Source organism: Paramormyrops kingsleyae, chromosome 3, assembly GCF_048594095.1.
Source record: "Paramormyrops kingsleyae isolate MSU_618 chromosome 3, PKINGS_0.4, whole genome shotgun sequence".
Classification (NCBI taxonomy): Eukaryota; Metazoa; Chordata; class Actinopteri; order Osteoglossiformes; family Mormyridae; genus Paramormyrops; species Paramormyrops kingsleyae.
This window is the reverse complement of record NC_132799.1, coordinates 20971394-20994303: the sequence shown is the minus strand read 5'-3', so window position 1 is coordinate 20994303 and position 22910 is coordinate 20971394. Positions and strand designations below refer to the sequence as shown.

The 22910-nt window shown below is 39.3% G+C and overlaps 1 protein-coding gene across 3 annotated transcripts in view; it reads right to left on the bottom strand.

The window, feature by feature from the left end:
- LOC111848994 (synapse differentiation-inducing gene protein 1) overlaps positions 1–4720 on the bottom strand; it is a 28544-nt gene extending 23824 nt beyond the window's left edge. For 2 of the 3 annotated variants that reach the window (XM_023821432.2, XM_023821434.2), the window contains exon 1: positions 2704–4720. The gene's annotated coding sequence lies outside the window, so the exon portion shown is untranslated. The remainder of the gene's footprint in view (positions 1–2703) is intronic. The other variant, XM_023821433.2, reaches the window with a different exon arrangement.
- Positions 4721–22910: the final 18190 nt, after the last annotated feature.

Here is a 22910-nt window from a genome sequence, read left to right as displayed (position 1 = left end):
TAAATGCTAGTGTGTTCCTTGGTTAAGTGCTTATCTGTAATATTATGTAGATAGGGGGCAGGGTTTAATAAGAAAATTTTCTTCTTCCTGCTCCTTTTCACTCATGGGTGCAGTGTTATATCAAGGGAAATCACGGTTTGTGTGTATGAAAAGACAAACTGTTGAAACTGTTGAACCAAGTGTGAAATAAATAAATAATACTAATACTAAAGAGCAAACCTGTGCAATGGGCAACTGTGAATTATGGTGGAATATCAGTCACTGCTGTTTAATCAGTTGATATATGTTCCACTAAACAGCCTAGATATGAAACTGACCCACATTCTGTTACACAAACTGATGCTTTTAAGATGCCTCCCTATGCCAAAGTATTTCTTGCAGAAAGAGTTGATCATATGAGTTAGTAAAGTACATCCCTTTTGCTCTCATTAATCATTTGTCAGTTCCCAAATAGTCTTTTTAAGCAGACCTGGTCGTTTAGTGTTTTAGAGGGACAGTTTTGGGGTTTTTTTTACATCGAAACTGCACTGTTGGGGTTTCCCATTTTGGCTGATCAGAGTCTATAGGTTGATCATGAACGAAAAAAGTGACTAGGGTGATGGATTGTGTGCGATGGATTTGTTTCTTTTCCATTGTCGTTCAATGTCCCATCATCTAAAGACCATATGACAGGTACAGTTGCCCCTACAGATTTGTGACTTTGACATTCGCGGTTTCAGTTATTCACATTCGCGGTTTCGGTTATTAATTGGCCGTGAGCAATTAAAACGGGAATATTTTTGCAGCTTGAGGAAAGATCACAGAAACTCTTAGGTGACAAGTAAGTCAGAAACAATACTGAAAATGATGTGAATCACATAAAATCACTTAATATTAGTGTTACATAATGCTTGTTAGTGTAAGTGCATACTATATCTTTAATATTATTAAATTCCTGGCTTGGGTATGCCACACATCTTTGTGTCGATGCAACCATCCACACTCATGTGTTAGCTGTCTTTGTGATCATAGAATCTTGCGTTTTTTTGTAGTAAAACCAGCATTTTTCATAATGGGTCCAAAATATATGTGTGTGTATATATATGTGTGTGTATATAGGAACTGGGGTTAAGGGTGCCCAAGTATTATTCACAAATTTCCACATTCTCTGGGATCTTCCGCCCCAAACCCTGCGGTGAATGTGAAGGGTGATTGTATATGGGTATGCATGCAGGCTATAAAACCTGGATAGAGCACATTTTGCATCATAAAGGTGAAAGTGATTAGTCGTCATTGAATACACACCACAGAACATAACAAAATGTATCTTCTGCATTTAACCCATATGTGACATATAGCTAAATCAGCACCCGGCACCCATGTGTGGTACATGTTGTGGAGATAAATGGCATACATGCCGATAGTTTAAATAGGTATTCTGTGGTATTTTATACATCTTGATTACTGCAGAACATGTTTTAAATGGAACCAGGATTTTGGCCTAAATAATTATAGGCTACAACTTAAGTAACACTTCCAGACCTATTGTTTTGTTCTGGTTAATAGAATTGTATTTCTGAACATTTATCTCAGTTTTGGAGACCTAACACAGCATTTATATTTGTTACATAGGATGTTACTCTGTATTTTATGGTATGGGAATTATGGAAATGTTCTTATTTAGTCACAGTTTTCTCTATTATGTGGTTTATGTGTAGACAACTGAGTGACACAAAGTGGATGTGCAGTAGAAATCGGTAGCCTAAAGCCGGAGAAGGGTTTTAATGGAGACTTTTAAGACGATTACTACTTGCTACACAAAAGTCGTAACTAAGAAAACAAATAAAACCGAAAACAGCAGCTGGAATTGCAGGCTGAGTTGGTACCCGTGTGTAACGTGTAAACTGCTGATTTGAGTTAGTTATTATAACCCAGAAGATTAAAATGCAAAGCCCCGGTGTCACTGTAATTAGTGGTTAGTTTGAGAAAGTCGCACCTGTGGGCGAGTCCTCGGCACAACACAGGCAACGGTAATAAAATACCAGTTTTTACACACGGGCAGGCAAACTGGTGTAAGCAGGGACTCTTTTGTACCTAAATGACAAAAGCTTCATGCTTATCATTTGCAGCATTCATTCGCAGATCTATTTAGACCGGCTAAATCACATCATTGTTTAATGTTTCATGTATTTGATGGTTATAATTATCCGCTGGTCTGCGTTACTACTCTCCTTGTTGGCTTGTGGGTCGACTTATAGGCAAGACGGTGGCAGAAGTTCTGTATAATTCTAATATAATTATTGAGTGACCAAGATCGATATTCCTACTTTAATTCACAATAGACAGCGATTTATTAAGTATATTAATCTTGAAATATGTGACATTGGCCCGATATGTCATACTATATGTAGCAATCTATTAAAAGAATAGTATTGGCGTTATTTTATACCATTTATAACATATTGATTATTCTGTGCATTATATTACGCGTAATCGAATTAGATTTCTCTCAGGAGGACACTGATTAAATGCACGACCCAATGTCAGAATCCCATGTTGGGAAGCAGGATTAGTATTTTTGTTCTGTTTGATATCGTAAATATTTCACCTGTCTGCAGCCTGTATAACTCATGCAGTCACTGTGGAGCACTGATGTCATCTTGGCGCATTCATTCAATTGCTTTTCAAGTTCGTGATCTGACTAAATATTACATTTACGCTTACCTTCCAAGGTGAAAGAGCGCTCTGCGGTGAGTATCCCCTGCAAACACATAAACCCTCGGCGGTAGGACAATCTGGGTTTCCCCCGGTTACGATCTTCTCTCGATGTCCAGTCTACACCAAGATTGCATCGCAGGCTTTAAAATAGTTTAAGACTCCCAAGCATCCGAGTTCTGGCCCGTTTATGGATTAGATTTCGATAGGATTGTACCTAAATACAAAAATATTAAAGCACATCACTAAGATAGTATTTGCCCTTCAGCAACAGCCTTTTAGTCCCACGCTATGCAGAGGGAATTGCACGTCCATCTCCCCTCGGTGTCGATGTATGCATGCGTCTTTTGGAAGGACAGACGTAGAGGAGATGCGCAGGGGGAACGGGATAGCGCCGTGTGAGCCTATTGTAGGCTCATTCTCCAGATCGAGATTCAGTGAGTCGAGCAGCCCTCCCCTCGGTCCTAAAGAACACACTGTGTTAGGCAGGACGGCCATTCCCTGCCACTGTCTTCCAATACAACTCCGTCCTTGAGCGCCAGGGACTCCACATCCTGATACAGCATACGTTGCTCGCGTTATTTTTTGCAGACCCGTAACCGGAACACTCAGCGGAAATCATGCAACGCCTAAAAATAATTGATGATATAATTATAGCGTATGTTGATGCGGATACCTTTTGGAATGCTCCCTACAAGTAAAATTAATTTGTTTACTACCCGCAATATCGAAACATACAGCAGGGCGACCTTGACTACATGCACGGTAAGCATGCTTTGGCGACAAAACGGTCCTGATGTTGCGGGTAGCGCTCCCGCTTGGCGGCTAAACGCTGAGATACCGCCCCCTTGTGTCGATGTTTGGTAAAGGAGCTGAGAACCAGGGCCCGGTTGTTTAGAAGTAATCTGGGGTGCGTTTCTCGAAACCATCGTTGCTACCTACGTTAGCAACTTGCGTGGTTCAAACTATGTAAGTACGACGCAGGTGTTTCTCGAAACCATAGTTCGAACTACATAGGTAACGATACTGCGGACTTACGTGGTGCGATGTATCGTTGAACGACGCAGGTGTTTCTCGAAACCATAGTTCGAACGAACGTTCGCAAACACTGTCGTTAAGTTGTGTAGTTCGAACTACAGCTCACGAGCTGTAGTTATATGTAAATTCGTCAGCGATGGTGGAAAATACAGTGCAATAAGGGTATAGTCACCGTGTAAGTAAGAAATTTAATAATCTTTAATACCTAATAAGAAATAATTTAGCTCTACGATCACATATAATGTGAAGTTGTCTGAAAATGTAGTTTGAAACGTAATTGTTGTGTGGGTCTCTGGTCATAAGTACGGTAACTGTCTGTAGTGAGCAAATCTCAGACTGCAAAGTATTAATTAGCACAGGGGTGGGTAATGTTAGCAGAATGACACTACAGCGGCCAGATACGAATCCATGCCTTTGTTCTCGGGAAATTACGTCTGTAATGTTTGGTTATTACACACACCTGTGTATTCCAGTCAGCCAGTATAACAATATTCTGTAAGCGACAACGTCGGAATAAAAGTTATTCTGTTTATCACTCCAAGGAGCGTCGCATTATTTTTCCGCGATTGCTAATTTTCATTTTATTGGCGTTATGTGACTGACAGAAATTGATGTCACAAATAAATATACATGTGTGTGTGTGTGTGTGTGATTATTATATATTTTACACAGTTCGCGAGTGTTTGTACGCGACCGGCTGTGAAAGTGCGTTGTTAGTTGTTGCGCACGACTTGCCGTGAGTCTGACCAATCAGCGCTGGAACCATTGTGGTTTAAACTACGGTAGGTTAGCCGTGAGTCTGACCAATCAGCGCTGGAACCACTGTAGTTCCAACTACATAAGTCCTAACTAACTAACTAACGTGGTTCGAACAACTGTGGTACGACGGTTTCGAGAAACAGTCGTTGGTCGGATGTTGGTTAGTTTGAACTACCATAGTACGATGCATCGTTAATGCTAACTTCCGTCGTTGTTCGAGAAACGCACCCCTGATTGGATTTTTACGGAAGCCCTGAACCGTATTTGATTAATTTTTTTTCGGAGACAATAAAGTCGTTATTTCGACATAATCAATCGTTATAACGAGATATTATCTCGTTATTTCGACATAATAAGTCGTTATAATTACGAGATAGTAAGTCGTTATTTCGACATGTCATTATAACGAGATATATTATCTCGTTATTTCGACATAAGTCGTTATAACGAGATAGTAGGTCGTTATTTCGACATAAGTCGTTATTTCGACATAATTATCTTATGTTAAGCTTTGCGCCAATATTAAATAATGCATTACACTTTGTTAACATCAGTAGCTTACTTGGTACACTAACGACCCATTATTTCTGGGAATTTTACATAGTTTGTGCTTTCATTCCAAGTTAACCCTTACTGATGTCAACTTTATGTAGACCATTAATATGCTCCATATTATTCTTATCGTTTGTCATAAATCGCTTATAAACTTATCGTATGTAGCATTTCATAACATTTTATATTCCACTAATTTGTTTCTAAAACATTGCCTGGGTAATTTATGGAAGCCCGTTTCCGCCACATAACATAAAATAATTCAGATTCTAAATCGAAATTATGAGATACTAATTTTATAATTACGAAATATTAAATCGAAATTATGAGATACTAAGTCATAATTATGAGATACTAAGTCGAAATTATGAGAAACTAAGTCATAATTATGAGAAACTAAGTCAAAATTATGAGATACTAAATCGAAATTGAGAAACTAAGTCGAAATTATGAGATACTAAGTCATAATTACGAGATAGTAAGTCATAATTATGAGATACTAAATCATAATTACGAGATACTAAGTCATATTTATGAGATACTAAATTGAAATTATGAGAAACTAAGTCGAAATTATGAGATACTAAGTCATAATTACGAGATACTAAGTCGAAATTATGAGATAGTAAGTCATAATTACGAGATACTAAGTCATAATTACGAGATACTAAGTCGAAATTATGAGATACTGGTGCGCCTGCGCATACTGTTGCTTGCTATACAGATAACTAACGTTATTACGTTTGGAGAATTCCATGCCTCTGTCTCCAAGCAGCATGCACGCGGTATCAAGCCTCATATTCAGTTTTGTAGCTTTAATAACTTTTCACAGAAGTAAGATGGGACGTTTTTAATGACAGAATCGTGTTGTCAAGTACACAGACAACGATGTGACGAAACACGTAATCAAGCAATTCAGCTGCGATACATTTGTTTTGTCCCACGGTGCACTGCCTAAATCACACTTTACAACTTACTTATGGATTAATTTGTGTTATCATATTTGTGTCGATATGTATGAAATGGAGCAATGGCATGTAATATGGATACAATGTAATAATTAATAACTGCTAGAAAGAAAGTGATCTTGAAAATCCAAAGGCTGTGCATTGTCCCCCTGACTCCACTGATGAAAGCACACTCAGTTGGACATGGCTGTCTCATTTTGTTTCAGAGCTATTACCTCTTTAGTGTGTTACTCCTATACCATGTAATATGGATACAATGTATTGATTAATAACTGTTAGAGAGAAAGTTATTCTGAAAATCCAAGGGTACGTGTGCATAGTTCCCAGTAGTCCACTGATCAAAGCACACTTAACTAGTCTTATCTAGTTTTAAAGTTATTAACCTATTCATGTATTATCCCATTGCACATTATACGGATACATTCGAACATTCAAAAATTAATTAAAATTCGTACGTAAAGCAATCTGGGAAACAAAGGGTTGTGCAACAGTCGCCATGAGCCCAAAATGCTGAACCACCAAGTCGTTACAGCTGACAGGAGCTATTTTATTAGCTATTAACACGATTTTGCACAAATCACGAAATGGTTTGAAGCGCGAGAATAATCGGTGTGCATCGTTGTAGTGTCGTAGTTCTCGAGACCGGTCTTGGTCTCGAGACCAATTTTTTGTGGTCTCGGTCTTGTCTTGGTCTCGACTCTATTTGGTCTCGGTCTTGTCTTGGTCTCGACTCTATTTGGTCTCGGTCTTGTCTTGGTCTCGGACATAGCGGTCTCGATGGGATGGGAAAAAAAAGAGAAAACTGCACATCTTCACAGAACAGTATCATTATTTATTATGCGCCTCAATTCAAATGCAACCAGTCAGATGCATCCATTTCAAAAACGTTACATTTTATACATTTTCTCCACGGACACTGCCAGTGCTTCACAGTCCACAAACATCATACACATTGTATCATACATCGGCAAAAAAATGTCCGAAAATGTCCGCGAAGTCTATAGCATAGTTATAATTCAAATAAATTAGGTATTTTACATTGATTATAAAGCACGGTCTTGGAGGTGCAAGTCAATCTGGAGGCTCATTCTCTTCAATTCAAAGCAAAGGATCATTACATAGCTGTATTCATAGCTTACCCGAGGCCTCTGTCCCTGGTATAAGAGACTTAATATGAACATCTTTCTGGTACATCCCATCTCTTTCCCTTGACGAGGTCTGATAAAATGGTTATAGGAGAGGATTGCTGAGAATATTATTTTCCATCAGGTCTCGTAACTATGACAAATCTGGGAGATTTTAAATGAGAGACATATGGACATACGGACAATATAATTGAAAAGATAACATGAATTTGATTTAACGAGTAATGACACTTTACAGCAATGCCTTTTTTCTCTACAGTTGATCTGGGTAATGTGATGTCGATTCTAGCCCTAGTCTGTTTTCGGTCTTGGTCTTGGTCTTGGTCTCGACCAGTCTTGGTCTTGGTCTCGCCTTAGTGTGTCTTGGTCTTGGTCTCGCCTTAGTGTGTCTTGGTCTTGGTCTTGGACTTGGTCTTGGTCTTGGTACCCTCAAGTCTCGGCAGTGTCTTGGTCTTGATACCCTCCGGTCTCGGCAATGTCTTGGTCTCGGTTTAGGCGGTCTTGACTACAACACTACATCGTTGTCTGTGATTATTTTTAGACTATTATCCTGTTAAGTGGTTTACTGTAGAAAATTACAAAAAGAATCCACAGTTCCATGATTAAACTCTTTCCAACGCTATGATCGCGACTTCTTGAGCAAAAAGCACGCTCACTGGATATATGCGCTTGATGCTTATAGCACATGGCAGACTGTTACAATCGCGGTCCACCAGGCAGGCAGGCAGTGGGCACAGACGAGGCAGACAAGATCCAAAGACAGGGTTTATTGTGGGTAAACACGGAACAGCGACTAACTCACATTAATGACGGATCTGGGGAAACTAACTCAGACGCAGAATAATGCCTTGTCCACACGTACACGGGTATATTTAATCTTTTTCTATACCTCTTGGGCTTTTTTCCCACGTAAACGGCGTCTCAGGTCACGGAAAACGGAGCTTTTACAAAACTCCATCCAGGGTGAAGATTTTAAGAAACTCCGTTTTCAGCATCAACATGTAGACAGGGAAACAGAGTTTTTGGCTCGAAACGTCAGATTGTGCGCCATTGTCCACTTTGTTTAACGTCAGAGCGTGCGCTGTTTGCTGTATACATTAGGCGAGTTTAAAAAAAAAAAAAAAAAAAAAACATTAGGCGAGTTTGAGCAATGGCGGACTTAGCCGAAATAGTGCTTGTGCTAACCTTGCTGACAGGACTTCTTACATGTGTACAGATAAATGTTGAGTCACTCTCGCATTATATTGATCAACACAGGCGTCGGAATGTGCGCCATGGTTTTCAACTTAACAGGACTGGCAATTACGCTTCTGATTGGCTAACATGGCAGTACGGTTAGAGTTATAATGCCGCCTGTTGTTTTGGCATGCTTTTGAAAGGGCATTTTAGCGATCGGAACGGATGGACATTTTTTAGAAGACAATGTTCGTGTGGACAGGGATTTTTTTTTAAAACGGAGAAGGAAAAACACCGTTTTAAAATATACCAGTGTACGTGTGGACAGGGCATAAAATACACAGGACAAGCCGAAAATAACAGGCAACAGCTATAGGTGATCACAATCTGGAATTAACACGAGGTAACGAGGGGGGCGTGGCACACAGGAGGATCGGACGAGCAGGTCATGACACAGACTATAAATGTATTATAATTTATACCTATCATTATGCCGAAATAACGACTTATGTCGTAATAACGACTAGTGTACCTAGTAAGCTACTGATGTTAACAAAGTGTCAGTATGACTTAATGCATTCTTTAATATTGGCGCAAAGCTTAACATGAGATAATTATGTCGAAATAACGAGATAATATATCTCGTTATAACGACTTATATCAAAATAATGACTTACTATCTCGTTATAACGACTTATGTCAAAATAACGACTTATTGTCTCCGAAAAAAAATTCATCAAATGCGGTTCAGGGCTTCCGTAGATTTTAGCTACCAGATTGAATCAAAACTTCAAATGGGTTGTTCAAAATAAAAAAAGGATTCTGAAATCAGATTAAATCATGTAATCTAGTCTTGGTTTTGATCTGGATCAAACCTTAAATATGTGTTGTTCAAAACTTTTTAGAAGGATTTGAATACCTGATCCTGGTTAGGATTCATGGTGGATTTCAAGAATAAAATGTAATAAAACTTTAAAATTTGTCAAGTAATACAACATTTGTATCATGTAGTATATATAATTTTTTTTTATTTTTTGTACTTGATTTGTTCAACCATTACAGTTATGAAGTGGATAAAGTAGACATTAGGCTACCCATTAAGCCCTTTATTTTACACAGTTTTAACTGTCATTCATCACGGCATTCTAATTACAATGACACAATCATCAGAGATGAACCAATCAAAAGTAATTTCTAATGATTACATCCCTAATTATTGTTAACTTTTGGACTTTTTGTTATTTAAAACATGTATTCAAAATATCCCACAATGTATTTGTAAATAATGTATATTTATTTATTTGTTGTTGGTCCAATAATATGGAGGGCTAAGAGTGCCAAAATTAAATAAATAAATACACCAATAATTAACTAATTAAATGTGCCATGAATTGTTTAAAATGGGAAATATAAAGATAAATTATTACTTAAATGTGTCATGAATTATTTAAAATGGGAAATAAAAATATCGTTAATTAAATGTGCCATGAATTATATCTACCATTAGAAATAAAATCATTATTAATTAATTACATGTGTCATTTACAATTATTTCACTATTTATTTAATTTTGGCACTTTCACCACATCATGAATTAATTTTATCTGTCAGTGTGACCCATCAAAGTCAGTAGGCGGGTCACTGCGGGTCGTCAACTGAGAGTAACATCTGATTGGTTACCCTGGGGCCTGTTTCACAAAGCAGGATTTCTTGCTTAGCCAGATAACTTGCCAGATTTAAGGTAGTCTGGGCTAAATGTAACTTGATGAAAATAAGGTCTATTTAGCCCAGACTACCTTAAATCTGGCAAGTTATCTGGCTAAGCAAGAAATCCTGCTTTGTGAAACAGGCCCCTGTACAGCAAGTCAAAACAAATAGATCCCAGATAATGGATCGGTACGGGACCCGTCAACATACTCCGAGACAATAGATGGCAGTATTTGTTTTTACATTGCTACCTATAATAATCAAGAAGAAGAAGAATTTCGCAACGGCCTTAATTGAGCGATATAGGTAGGGGTGTCACTACCGTAAATGTAACTTCCGCTACTACGCATGCGCACGCTTGCGACTTCTGGAAGAAGGCGTGCTATTTTTATGGCATCGCGTCACATTTCATCGTCTGTTGATTTTTTATGATAATGTCAACAGCGAGAGGAAAGAGAATTAACTGGATAATGATGGAGTCCTTCGACTTTAAAAGATTTTATTTCGCATAGGCCTTTAATGCCTAATGTGCTTCAGAAGGAGCGACGTAAAATACAGGGTATGGCCATCAATTTTAGTCAAAGGTGACATTACTTTAATGTTACCATTATGTACTACTCCCAGTTCGATGTGCTGTGAAGTTACTTAAACTAAGCCTGCTTTTTGCTCCTTAGTCATTTCTTTTCTTAATTGTATCAGTGTAATTACCACACACTCCTGTCAGTTATGGCAGCTGTGTTTTGTGGTGCTAAATGAAGCAAATTATATTTGTTTCTGACAGACGACCGATTGTTTTATCTTGGGCCAAACCGCACAACATAAACATTGTTTATGTTGTGCAAATAAAAGTTCTTAACTATTATTTTGGAGTGATTTTTTTTTTTTTAGAAAATGCTGTACATATATCACAGCCCCTTGATAAGCAATATGGGTACACAAGATTGATATACACCCCAATTTTATTACGATTTCTAAAGAAAAGGCATCTATTCAGCAATACCAATTGGGAAAGTGTAAGATTACTGTCCGGTGTTCTGACAAAACGTCCTACTTTATCAAAACATCCTACCGTAGTGCTAATCGATAGCCCTAACCCTAACTCTTACCCTAACCCTAACCCCCCAAAACTCTTACCTTAACCCTAACCCCTAAAATCTAACCCTAATCCCAAGACGGTGGAACTGCACATGCGCAGAAAGGCTCGATAGCACGTCTCGATAGGTAGGATGTTTTGTCAGAACACCGGCACTAAAAGCAACGCGCACACAGATGCAAATATTACAATCTGCAAAGCAATATGGTTTAAATACCACAATAAAGTGACGGCTGAACTATAAATATAAACATCAATGACCCATCTCACAATACGTGACCAATGAATGATGATACACGACATTCATGCCCTGAATCACGGTCTGCCGCAAAATGTGAATACATGCGCAGTATTGGGCCTGGTCCATGATTGGTAGCGCCATGTTGGAAATGACACAGCTTCAGACCAAAACAATCGGCTGCACAAGATCCAGATAGATCATTGTTTGTCCCGCCTACTGACTTTGATGGGTCACACTGACAGATAAAATTAATTCATGATGTGGTGAAAGTGCCAAAAGTGCCAAAATTAAATAAATAGTGAAATAATTGTAAGTGACACATATAATTAATTAATAATGATTTTATTTCTTATGGTAGATAATAATTCATGGCACATTTAATTAACGATATTTTTATTTCCCATTTTAAATAATTCATGACACATTTAAGTAATAATTTATCTTTATATTTCCCATTTTAAACAATTCATGGCACATTTAATTAATTAATTATTGGTGTATTTATTTATTTAATTTTGGCACTCTTAGCCCTCCATACAATAAGGGGTCTAACTGTTTAAAAGAAATTGAAAATAAAGGAGGATGTTTGTGTTATTTTATTGTGCTATTTTCTGTCTCTTCAAATAACAACATAAAGTGACCCTACACCGGCTATTCTACCTGTTGTTCTTTTACATAGCTAGTAGTCTACATTGTGATATGTTGTCCCATTTAGAACATTGCTAATCCAGATTTGGTCGATTTTGATCTTGAAAATTTGTATCTGGATCAGGGTTCAATGTTCCATTGAAAAACTGACACAAACGTAGACTGGATAACCTGATCCTGAATAGCAAAACATGGGATTTCCAAATTAGGATCTTTCTAATCCAGATTAAACTTTTTGAACAGCTGGGCCCAGGCACCAGGGCCTAGTTGCTCAAACAATTTAATCCGGATCAAAGTGATCCTGATTTTGAAATCCCTTGTTTTGCTGACTAGGATCTGGTAATCTATTTTACTCTTATGCCGGTTTTTCAAAGCAACACTGGATTGGATCACTGTTATCCAAATACAGAATTTTCAGGATTACCAAATCTGGTTTACTGGAACTTTAAATGGAACTTACAGTGTAACCTATTGGCTATGTAAGAACAGCAGGCAGACCAAAAATACCAGTAGCCAAATAGCCATCACGTGTTTTAAGTGGAAGAAACAGAAAACACCACTATAAGCAAACATTTTCCATCTCATTTTTAAACAGCCAGATTCCATTTCAATCTCAAGAATAAATAAATGAATGACAAACAAAAAATAATATTTTCGCCACATATGCACTGTGGTTATTTTTAATAATTAAAAAAAAAAAAGTCCAATAGTTAACAAAATAAGGAACATTTACAGCTCTTCCAAACTCTGTTTTTAGAAGTTAGATTTCCATTCTGACTTTAGATTATTGTAGTTGGGTAAGGAGGATTTGTTCCTTTGCCAGATGAATCTGCATTTCTGCTCTTTCAGTTTCTTGTTTAAGAAGCAATTCATAGGCTTCACCATCCAGGTTTGGAGAGTGCTTACGCTTTCTTTTCAAAGGTTCTGCGACAATAGCTGGCTCTACCTGTGAGGATCCACCTTCTTCCTCAACCACTTCACAGAGATTGAGGACAAATGTTTCCTCTACATTAGGAGGACCAGGCTCACCCTCCTCTATAACTGTGGGCTCACCATCGGCTTTAACACCATCAATTCCATGCAGAGCTTCTGATTTGTCACCACCAATAATGTCAAGCACAATGTCAGTATACTCACCCCTCTTAAAAGGCTTGTTACCCATTTTGGGGTTTTTGGCCTCAGCAAGGTCCTTTGTTGCTTTTGTTTTAAGGTTCTTCCATCTTAATATGACTTGTTTTGTGGTCCTTTTCTGATCAGCCCCTATAGCAGGGGTATTCAACTAAAATTTAAAGAGGTCCAGTTAGAGAAAACTTCTTGAAGCAAAGGTCCGGAAGATGATAATGTCTAACTATTTAATGTGATCTACATTTAAGTAGCCTATTAGTTGTATCAACATTGCATGTAATCAGTACCTGACTGTCAAATCAAATTAATTCAGTACAATTCAAAAACGTTTTGACTATTTATTGTCACGTGACATAGAACTTCGGTCAGTTGGCTGGAGTGAGATTTTCAATTCGAGATGTCTGCAAACACATGTAACAGTTCTTACCTTGTAAATAGTCTGCTTTTGTATTTAACCGTGTAAATACACTTTTGACGTAGCTAATTTTAGGTTTTATAATGAAATAATATAGATTTGCCGTAAGATTTCTAGCGTGTCTGAAAGCGTGTCATGCCAGATGCTTGAGATTTGGCAGCCATAAAAACGTACATTTTTTTGTTTCACCTGAGTTTATTTATATAACAGATAACATTACTTTATAAATATGTTAAAAAACAGAAACTTCAACGAACATGAAATCAACAATAAACTGTGTCTATTTATCCAACATGTTATATAATACATACTGTATTTGAAAACTGTTCAGCTTTACGATTTCAGAACAGACCAGTCACTCTGCTAGGAACAGCTTCGTTGCTATTAACACTAACGGCACATTAGCGCAAAGGGCTGCATACGCCGAACTACGTCTTGCTTGGCGATCAAAGGTGTTTGACGTTCATTGGCGTGGGAAATGGCGGCTCTACTGCTAAACCATTACCGAAAAGACTACAAACGCTGCGCCGGTTAAAATAGAAGCGTCCCGTCAGGTTTTAATTAATGACTTAATGTTATGGCGATCGGTCCGGGTCCGTATGGGACAGCTTCTGGGTCCGGACCCGGCCCACGGTCCGCCTGTTGGTGACCTCTGCCCTATAGCATTCACATTCTTGGTGATGTCCTACCAATGTTATGTTTGCATTTCTTGGTCACTTCTCTACCCTTTAATGAACTGAAATGTCCTACTATGGAGGAGTAATGGCACCTAACACCCTCCAACAGTGCATGGTTTTCTGCCACTGTGAAATTAGACCCTTTTGAATCCATGGTTCCATCTCTTTTCTGTAGCTAACACTGATCTTATAGGCCTTGTGCCTGATTGGGGTAATTCAACACATGACAAACCAGTCAGCTTGTTGTTGCTTAATTAGTGTGTAGCCAATTAAAATCACCAATTTCTTATACACCGTGGTCATTGGCTTACAGAGGCATTGGCATGGCAGATGTTGTTCATCGCTACCACTGGTTGGGAAGGAGAAGATACCGTGAAAGAGTGTATACTGAGCATGCCAAACCACTTGCACAATACACTACAGAGGAACTGTATGCCTGTTTTCGCTTTGGGAGAGATGATTATCAAGTACATTGCAGACCTTGTCAATCCAAAGTTACAGCACAAAACCCAAAAGAGTCATGCTCTGTCTGTGGAGGAACAGTACCTAATTGCACTGTGCTTTTATGCCTCTGGGACTTTCTACCAGGTTGTTGGTGACAATATGGGAGTGGACAAATCAACTATTAGTAATGTGGTGAAAGCCGTCTCAGTTGAATTGGCCAGTCTGGTCAATGATTTTGTTTCATTTCCCAAGGATGACCAGATGGGACAAACTAAGCAAAGTTTCTTTCTTTTGGGGAACATGCCTAATACTATTGGTGTCATTGATTGTACTCATGTGCATATTCAAGCACCTCATGAAAGGGAGTGGCAGTATGTGAACCGAAAGGGGAGGCACAGCATCAATATTCAACTTCTGGGCAACACTGACCTCATCATCGAAACTGTTGTGAAGTTGCCAGGGTCTGTCCATGATGCACGTATTCTGAGGGAGAGCGCACTATACAGAGAGCTCCAGTCCAACCGACCAAATGGCATAATATTGCGAGACAGTGCTTATCCACTCCTACCATGGCTGATGACCCCTTTTCCAGTTTCAAACACACCTGAGCAGGCAGACTTCAACTCTGCACATTGCAAAACAAGATGTGCAATTGAGCGCTTAAATGGAGTCCTGAAGAGGTACTTTGCATGACTTTACTTGCGGGTGGAACCCAAGGTGGCATGCAATATAATACTAGCCTGTATTGTCTTGCATAACATTGTCACCAGGCGTAATGTTCCTCTTGATGACGTATATCAGTGGTCACCAACCTTTTCAAGCCGAAGATCCCATTGTCAGCAGTAAAGTGCTTATTCACTGAAGTTTCTGACGGTACTACCTACCTTATAAATGAACTGTTTTATCAACAAAATTATCAACAATCTCAAATTAAGCTAAGTGCAGTTATGTCCCATCATATGCAACATCACTTTTCTCAATGCCTCAACCAGAGCAACCTCCAATGTTCGCTCCAAATGAGGGCCAGACTGGATCTGTGATCAGGGATGCAATTGTAAGAAATTACTTGTGACTGATGACTTGAGTAATAGCAATTGTCATTCTCATTAAAATACAATGGACAGTAGAGCTTTTTGAGCTTTGAGATTTTGTTTGAGTACTGATATCTCACAGGGATTTTTCCCCCTTGACTATACCCAAAGGCTTCATGTGTTATTCCTACTTTATTTTCATCGCCACTGTCCTAGTTCAACAATTGTACAAAATATAAATAAATGTATACATCATCTGCAAACAACTTTTTTGGTCAATTTTCAAGTTTTACTTTTGTGTCAGAAATCCACACTGAGTCCACCTTTGTATTGGGATCAGGATTATTCTGATATTTGGGATCAAATGTATCCCAATTCAAACACAAACTTTTGAACAACACAAAGTGAAGGTTTAATCCAGATTAAAACTGAGATTGGATTAGGTGATCTGATCTGATTTCAGAATCCCTCTTTTCCCTTTAAACAATCCATTTTCAAGATTCAATCCAATCGGTTACCCAAAATCCCATTGGATTACTTTGAAACAATTGGGCCCAGGAAACACTGAGCATGCATTCCACAGTTTACAAATCTCACACTATATGGACAATAGTACTGAAACACCTCTGAATCATTAAATTCAGACGTTTCATTCAGACTCATTGCTATAGTATAAAATCAAGCACTTAACTGTGCAGTCAGGTTTACAAACATTTGTGAAAGAATGAATCGTTCTAAAGAGCTCAATGAATTCAAGTGTGGTACTGTCATAGGCAGACCACAAAGTAACAAAGCAGGGTCGCTGAGTGCAGAGGTGCTTAGTGCATAAAAGTCACCAACACTTTCACAATGCAAAGTGTCAGGTGAAGTGATGTAAGGCATGCAGCTACTGGACTCTGGAGCAGTGGAAACATGTTCTTTGGAGTGATGAATCACACATTTCTGTCTAGCAATCTGATGGACGAGTCTGGGTTTGGCAGATTCCAGGAGAACATTACTGTAAACTGTAAAATTTGGTGGAAGAGGGATAATGGTCTGGGGGGTTCAGGGGTTTGGCTGGGCCCCTTAGTTCCAGTGAAGGGAACGCTTAATGCTTCGGCATACCAAGATGTTTTGGACAATTCTATTCTTCCAACTTTTTGGGAACAGTTTGAGGAGGGTCCTTTTCTGTTCCAGGATGAACATTCCACTGCATCTTAGAAAATGGTACAAGTAATCTATTTCAGCTACAAAGGCTAGAACAGGGATGTCCCACATTTCACAACCTATAATGTATTCCAAGTAAATGTCACAGGAATTAAGGTAGTGGGTATGTACGGAAGTATTACAAAAATGACATACATAGCCTATTACATGATCAAGCACGAAAGGTATACATACAAACATGTTTGCCAATAATAATAAATTCTTTATTGATCCCTGTGGGGAAATTCTCTTTGTGCCTCCCCCAACTTGCTCTTTGTAGAGTAAGCTGTCCGTGAAGGGCAGCCACCTGTTGTGGCACCCAGGGAGCTGGAAATTAAGGGCCTTACTCAAGAACCCACAGATGTGTCAAACTGAGTTCAAACTGGTGACCTTCTGATCATAGGCACACAGGCTTAACCCACTGAGCCACATGCTGCCCCCATGCAGCAAATTATAAATCTATGTCAATTACTAACCTAAACTGATCTGGGAATAAGATCCATTGGATCATAACACACACAGTCCATCATTCAGGTGATTCTGACCCTCTTCCTCTGTGTTTTTTCTTCAGATATCTTGCCATTTCTTTGTCCCATTGAATCTCTCTCTCTTTTAGTTTAATTATTACTAGTTTCTAGCCACACATCGATCGATCGATCGATAGATGCATATATACAGTGAAAAATCTTAGGCAAACAAATGTTTGCAACTATTTATCAGGGTAGTAAGTATATATTTGAGGGGAAAAAAAAACTATTTAATATTAAAATGTATACAAGTTGAGAGGGACATAATGAAAACTGCAAAGTATTTCTTCTGTTCTCTGAAGAAGTTATTGATATCTTGAACACCACTTCAGTTCCCAAACGTCTCCTCAGGGGCAACCCAGCCATTCCATGTATCCATCCATCTATAACTTCATCACTAGTTCACTCAATTAATTAATTTAATTCGTTTAAAAAGTCAATAAGGTATTGATTAGCCATAAGACGTGTGCTAGTGGTCAAGTAAAAAATACACAAGTGAATTAGATGGTTGCTGCAAATACTGGGGTGATATTAGGTTTTAAAGTGGTTAAGCTGATGCACTTTGACAGACATCATAGTGTTACACCAACATGAAGATCACTTAAACAGTTTGTCTGCGTAAGACTTTTGCACAGTACTGTACATACATAGAAGTTTGTTTGCAGCACATTAGCAAAGGAACAATTGCACAAACACATACTGTAAATGGAACAAAGACTAACACAATGTAACAAAGTTGTGTAAATGCATAAGAAAATATAAAATAGAGTCGACAGATGCTTAAGTTTTCCATTTATTTGAAGTTCATAGCAGCGTCAACTTTGTCCGTCTCGTCCGTTATCTTATAGCACCATGAAAACTATATCAGGACATACAAACATACATTTAACAATCCAGTTCCCGCGGATACAAACTTCTTATGTAAATAAATAATAAACACAAACATTCATATACATAACTATACGTCTCATACATACATCGATACGAATTACAAATCATGACTAAATAAACAAACGTACCTCGCTGCGCTCACCAAGGAATGCAAAACGTAAGATACGATAATCCTTTCGTTATGTAAATTGAGTACAAAAAATTAAACTCATGCGGCTTAAGCACAAACAAAACAGCTTCCCTCATTTACGCCTGCAGGCTACCTTTAAAAGACCTCCCGTTTGTGCAAACTACGGTGTCACCCACAAGACAAAATTCAGTAGCGCAGGTACACTCAAAATTCGTTCATAAATTCACACACAAACCACACTAAAATAGGGTGACCAGACAATCCATGTCAGGGAGGACACTTTGAGCTACTTCGGGTTTTACAAACTACTTTCTAATTGAAAGGCTCCTGTGCGGTCAATTGCGGTCCTTTACATTATGTTATAGGCACTGATAAGCCAATCCATTATGAGCACCCCCACTAGATAGTCGCATGATGTGCTTCACGTGGGAGTTGTCACGTTTTGGCTCATTGGTGTATAGATATCTAGCATGTTTTAAAAACTATTCCAGCATGTGTTATGGCTGGAGGTGGTGAACAGAACGTGGAGATGAGGTGTTGCAATGCCTGACGGCAGCAAGCATGTGGTAGTGGTAGAGCTTTTCCTGGAGCACATGAACAAAAAAGCTCATTGTAACCCCCAATTTTGCCAGTTTCAGAAATGCACATAATCCAGGATTCACTGTGTGTTTGTATCATGAATATGATTTGTTTGTTTGTGCATATCCATCCACCTTTTCCTTATCAGGGTAAGCATTTTAGAAATTCAAGTTCACTTAACTGCAAGTCTTTGGATTGTGGAAGGAATCTGGAGTAACTGAAAGAAACCCACAGCATGGGGAGAACCTATAATGTCCAGACACACAGAGTGTAGGTGGGTTTCGAGCTCCCAGCCCTGGAGGTGTAAGGTAATAGTGCTGCCCACGGTCCTGCCTACTCACCATATCCATGTGTTTTCCCAAATATCAGGTGTTGCTCAATACTGAGAATGCAAAGCTCAGCTTTGGCAGTTATCTCCTTTCTTATAGGTCTCTGTTTCCTGGAAAAATCAGGCCAGAAAATCCCTCACTTAATCACACCCAGTTTGCATTGTATTGATTGGCTCATTTGGGATAAGTAAGGTCAGCTGGGTGAGCAGTTGAGATATGTTCTTGGGGAATAATGGTGGTGTGTTTTAGTGCTAGGGTTACAGAAGCTTTATTTTGAAACTATTTCTGTGTTAATCTGTCCTTTTAGTTTAGGCTGCTGTGCTTTGCCTCCATCATACCACAGTGATAGATCTGAACCCAGCAACCTGCCATACCCCTATTGTCCATGAAGTTGCCTATGCATGGGTACCCCTTTAGCTTGTACTCTACCAGCTTGCACACTCTAAAAGTTGATGCCTAAATAAATATGTACCAATGACACATGCATTTTATTGTGTGACATTTTCGTTCACTTTACTCTTTAACTTTAAAATAATTAAGGGAGACAGAGAATAAAGGTGAAGGAGAGGTCAAAGTCACATTGTTACTGTGTGGGCTGAGCCGATAGAGCACATGCTAAAATGGCACCAATGAATAGCAATTTAATTTGAAAAAATAATACAGTTCAATAAACAGGTAGACCCTGGCAAGGAAAATCAACAATCTTGGGAGTGCGGGGTAGCTCAGTATGGTTTGGGATCTGTGTTTGCGTCTGGAAGGCCATGGGGCTGAGTCATTGTATCACTGTTCGGCCCTTCAAGTCAAAATCAAATCAAATAAAAAAGGCTTTTATTGTCAATTCCCTATATGTTCATAACATATAAGGGAATTGAAATGCTGATCCTCTTTCGTCTTTGTAATACAGTATGAAAAAGTATAAAGCATAAACATATGACAAGATAAATACAATAAAACTAAAATAAGTAAACCTTTATACAGTATACAGTACAATATACAATATACAGTCAGTAGTGCAAAAGCAGCATAAAAAACCAGTAACAGTGATGTAAAGTGAGGAAGTGCATTCTAGAGCAGCTTTTGAATGCAAAAAGACAGTTGGCAGGTAGCTACTTGGTAGGTAGTGACTAGTTATTGTCCAGGGGCAGGGGGGGTGTTGGTGGACAAAGTTCAGTATCCTGACAGCTTGGTGGATGAAGCTGTTGGACAGTCTTGCGGAGCCTGGAGGCTCCGGTACCTTTTCCCTGAGGGGAGGAGGCTGAAGGGGGAGTGTAAGGGGTGAGAAGAGTTGTAGACAATGCTGATGGCTCTACGGTTGAGGCAGGTGTGGAATATGTCCTTGAGAGAAGGCAGTGGGGCACCGATGATCTTACTCACTGCATCCACTATGCTTTGCAGGGATTTCCTACAGGAGGCAGTGCAGCGTCCATACCACACAGAGATGCAGCTGGTGAGGATGCTCTCGATTGTACCCTGATAGAAAGAGCACATGATGGAGGGTGGGACTCGTGCTCTCCTCAATTTGCGTAGGAAGTAGAGGCAGGTTTGAGCTTTCTTGGCCGGTGATGTGGTGTTGTCTGACCAGGAGAGGTCCTCAGTGATGTACGTCCCCAGGAACTTGGTGCTACTCACCCTCTCCATAGTCGCATGGTCGATGGTCAGTGGGGGGTGCTTGAGCAAAGTCCTTAAACCAAACTGTTCCAGGAGTGTTGGATGATGACTCACCCTCCTTTCTGTCCCTATGTTTTCCTCACTTGAATGTCACATTAGATAAAGGTCTCTGATAAATAAATTAATTTTAATGCAGTAATTAACTCTCATTCACTGCCATTCTTTCCACCCCATATGCATGAGTCTAACAGACAAAGCTCCGGAAATCTTTAAGGTACTTGTTCAGAAATTTGAGTATTGGTAAAGTAATGTAGATGTACAGTATAGTGACTAGTGCATTTGACTTGTGATTCTGTGTATAGTGGATTACCAGGGTGTGTGTAGGGCTCTTGTACCACATGAATAACAGTCTGTTAATTGGATATGTTGGATCACCTATAAAACTACTAATAACAACAAGGATCTGTTAGCCAGCGATTGGTTCGCGAAGGCCTCTGCTTTTGTGACCTGAGCTACACTGCACCCAACCCCCACAGAACCTCTTACAAGTGGTGGGCCCACGGGAGGGCAGGCCCATGTTCTACTTTCAGGCTTTGCCTGGGGCCTGGCCATCATGTGCACACCTATGAGCTCCCCCCAGGCCTGGCTCCAGGGCAGGGCCCCAGTCACCCAATATGAGCAGGTTCATATTGTCCTTCATCTTATCCTTCATGGAGGGTTTCCACTCTAGCTCCAGGAGACCATGGGGCAGACCCAGGACATGCTGGAGAGATTATATCTCTCAGCTGGTCTGGGAACGCCTTGGTATACCATTGGTGGAGCTAGTGGAGGTGGCTGGTGAGAGGGAGGTCTGCACATCCATGCTTAGACTGCTCCCCCCGTGACTGACCCCAGAAAAGTGGCAATGGATGGATAGATGAATGAATGTTACCTTATCAAGATTAAAAACAACAATAGAATAACACCAATAGAATCCAATAAAATCAAATTAAATACAACATAACCAATAAAATCAGACAACAAAACAAAAACTCATGAACATTCAAGTAAATGGTTTCAGAGTGAATATGCAAGCCTAAGAGCTAAGTAGAGCTGGGTGTTGTCATCGTAACAGTGGAATTGGATGCCATGATGACAGAAGATGCTACCAAAAGTGAGGAAGTAGATGATGAAAAGGAGTGACTCCCAGAAATGAACCCTGCCAAACTCCCTGGGAAACTACAGAATTCTCACACTGTAAATCCTTCCACTGAACAAACTGCCTCCTTACAGTACAATAGGAAGGGAACCACTGGTCCACAAGAAAATGGACTTCAACACTAGGCAGACATTTCAGGAGAAATCAACTTGATTGGAGTGGTTCAGAGGGGATATTGCTTGTAAGACTGAACTTGGATGGCAACTACCTTTTCAAGGATTTTGTAAATGAATGGAAAGTTGTAAATAAACCAAAAAGGTCTTCAGTGTTTGAGCCAGATTTTTTTAGAAAAGGTGTGACTGAGGCACTTTTTACTGAAATGGGAACTGCACCAGCAGTAGGATTGCAGCAGTTGTCTGTTGTCTTTTCTTTTCTGACATCTGCAAATTAATTGCACTACTGTATATATTTGCACTACACGGCATACACACATACACAAAATAAAACATATATTTGTATGTTTTTTGTATTTATTTTGTATTGTGTTGTATTGTATTGTGTTGTTGATGTTATACATTTATTTCTTGTATTTGAATTTATGTGTAACACCATTGGGTACCCAAGGGAATTGGTGTTTCAACGTCTTATGTACTTGTACATGGGTGTGTTGACAACAGAGCATGTGAGCGGAGTGGAGCGGGCGGAATTTGGTCAGAGCGCGGAGCGGTTTTTTAATTAAAGCTGGAGCGGTCGCTCTGTCTAGCTCCAGTTTCGCTCCAATACCGCTCACGACTCTGAGGTGTGGCCAGA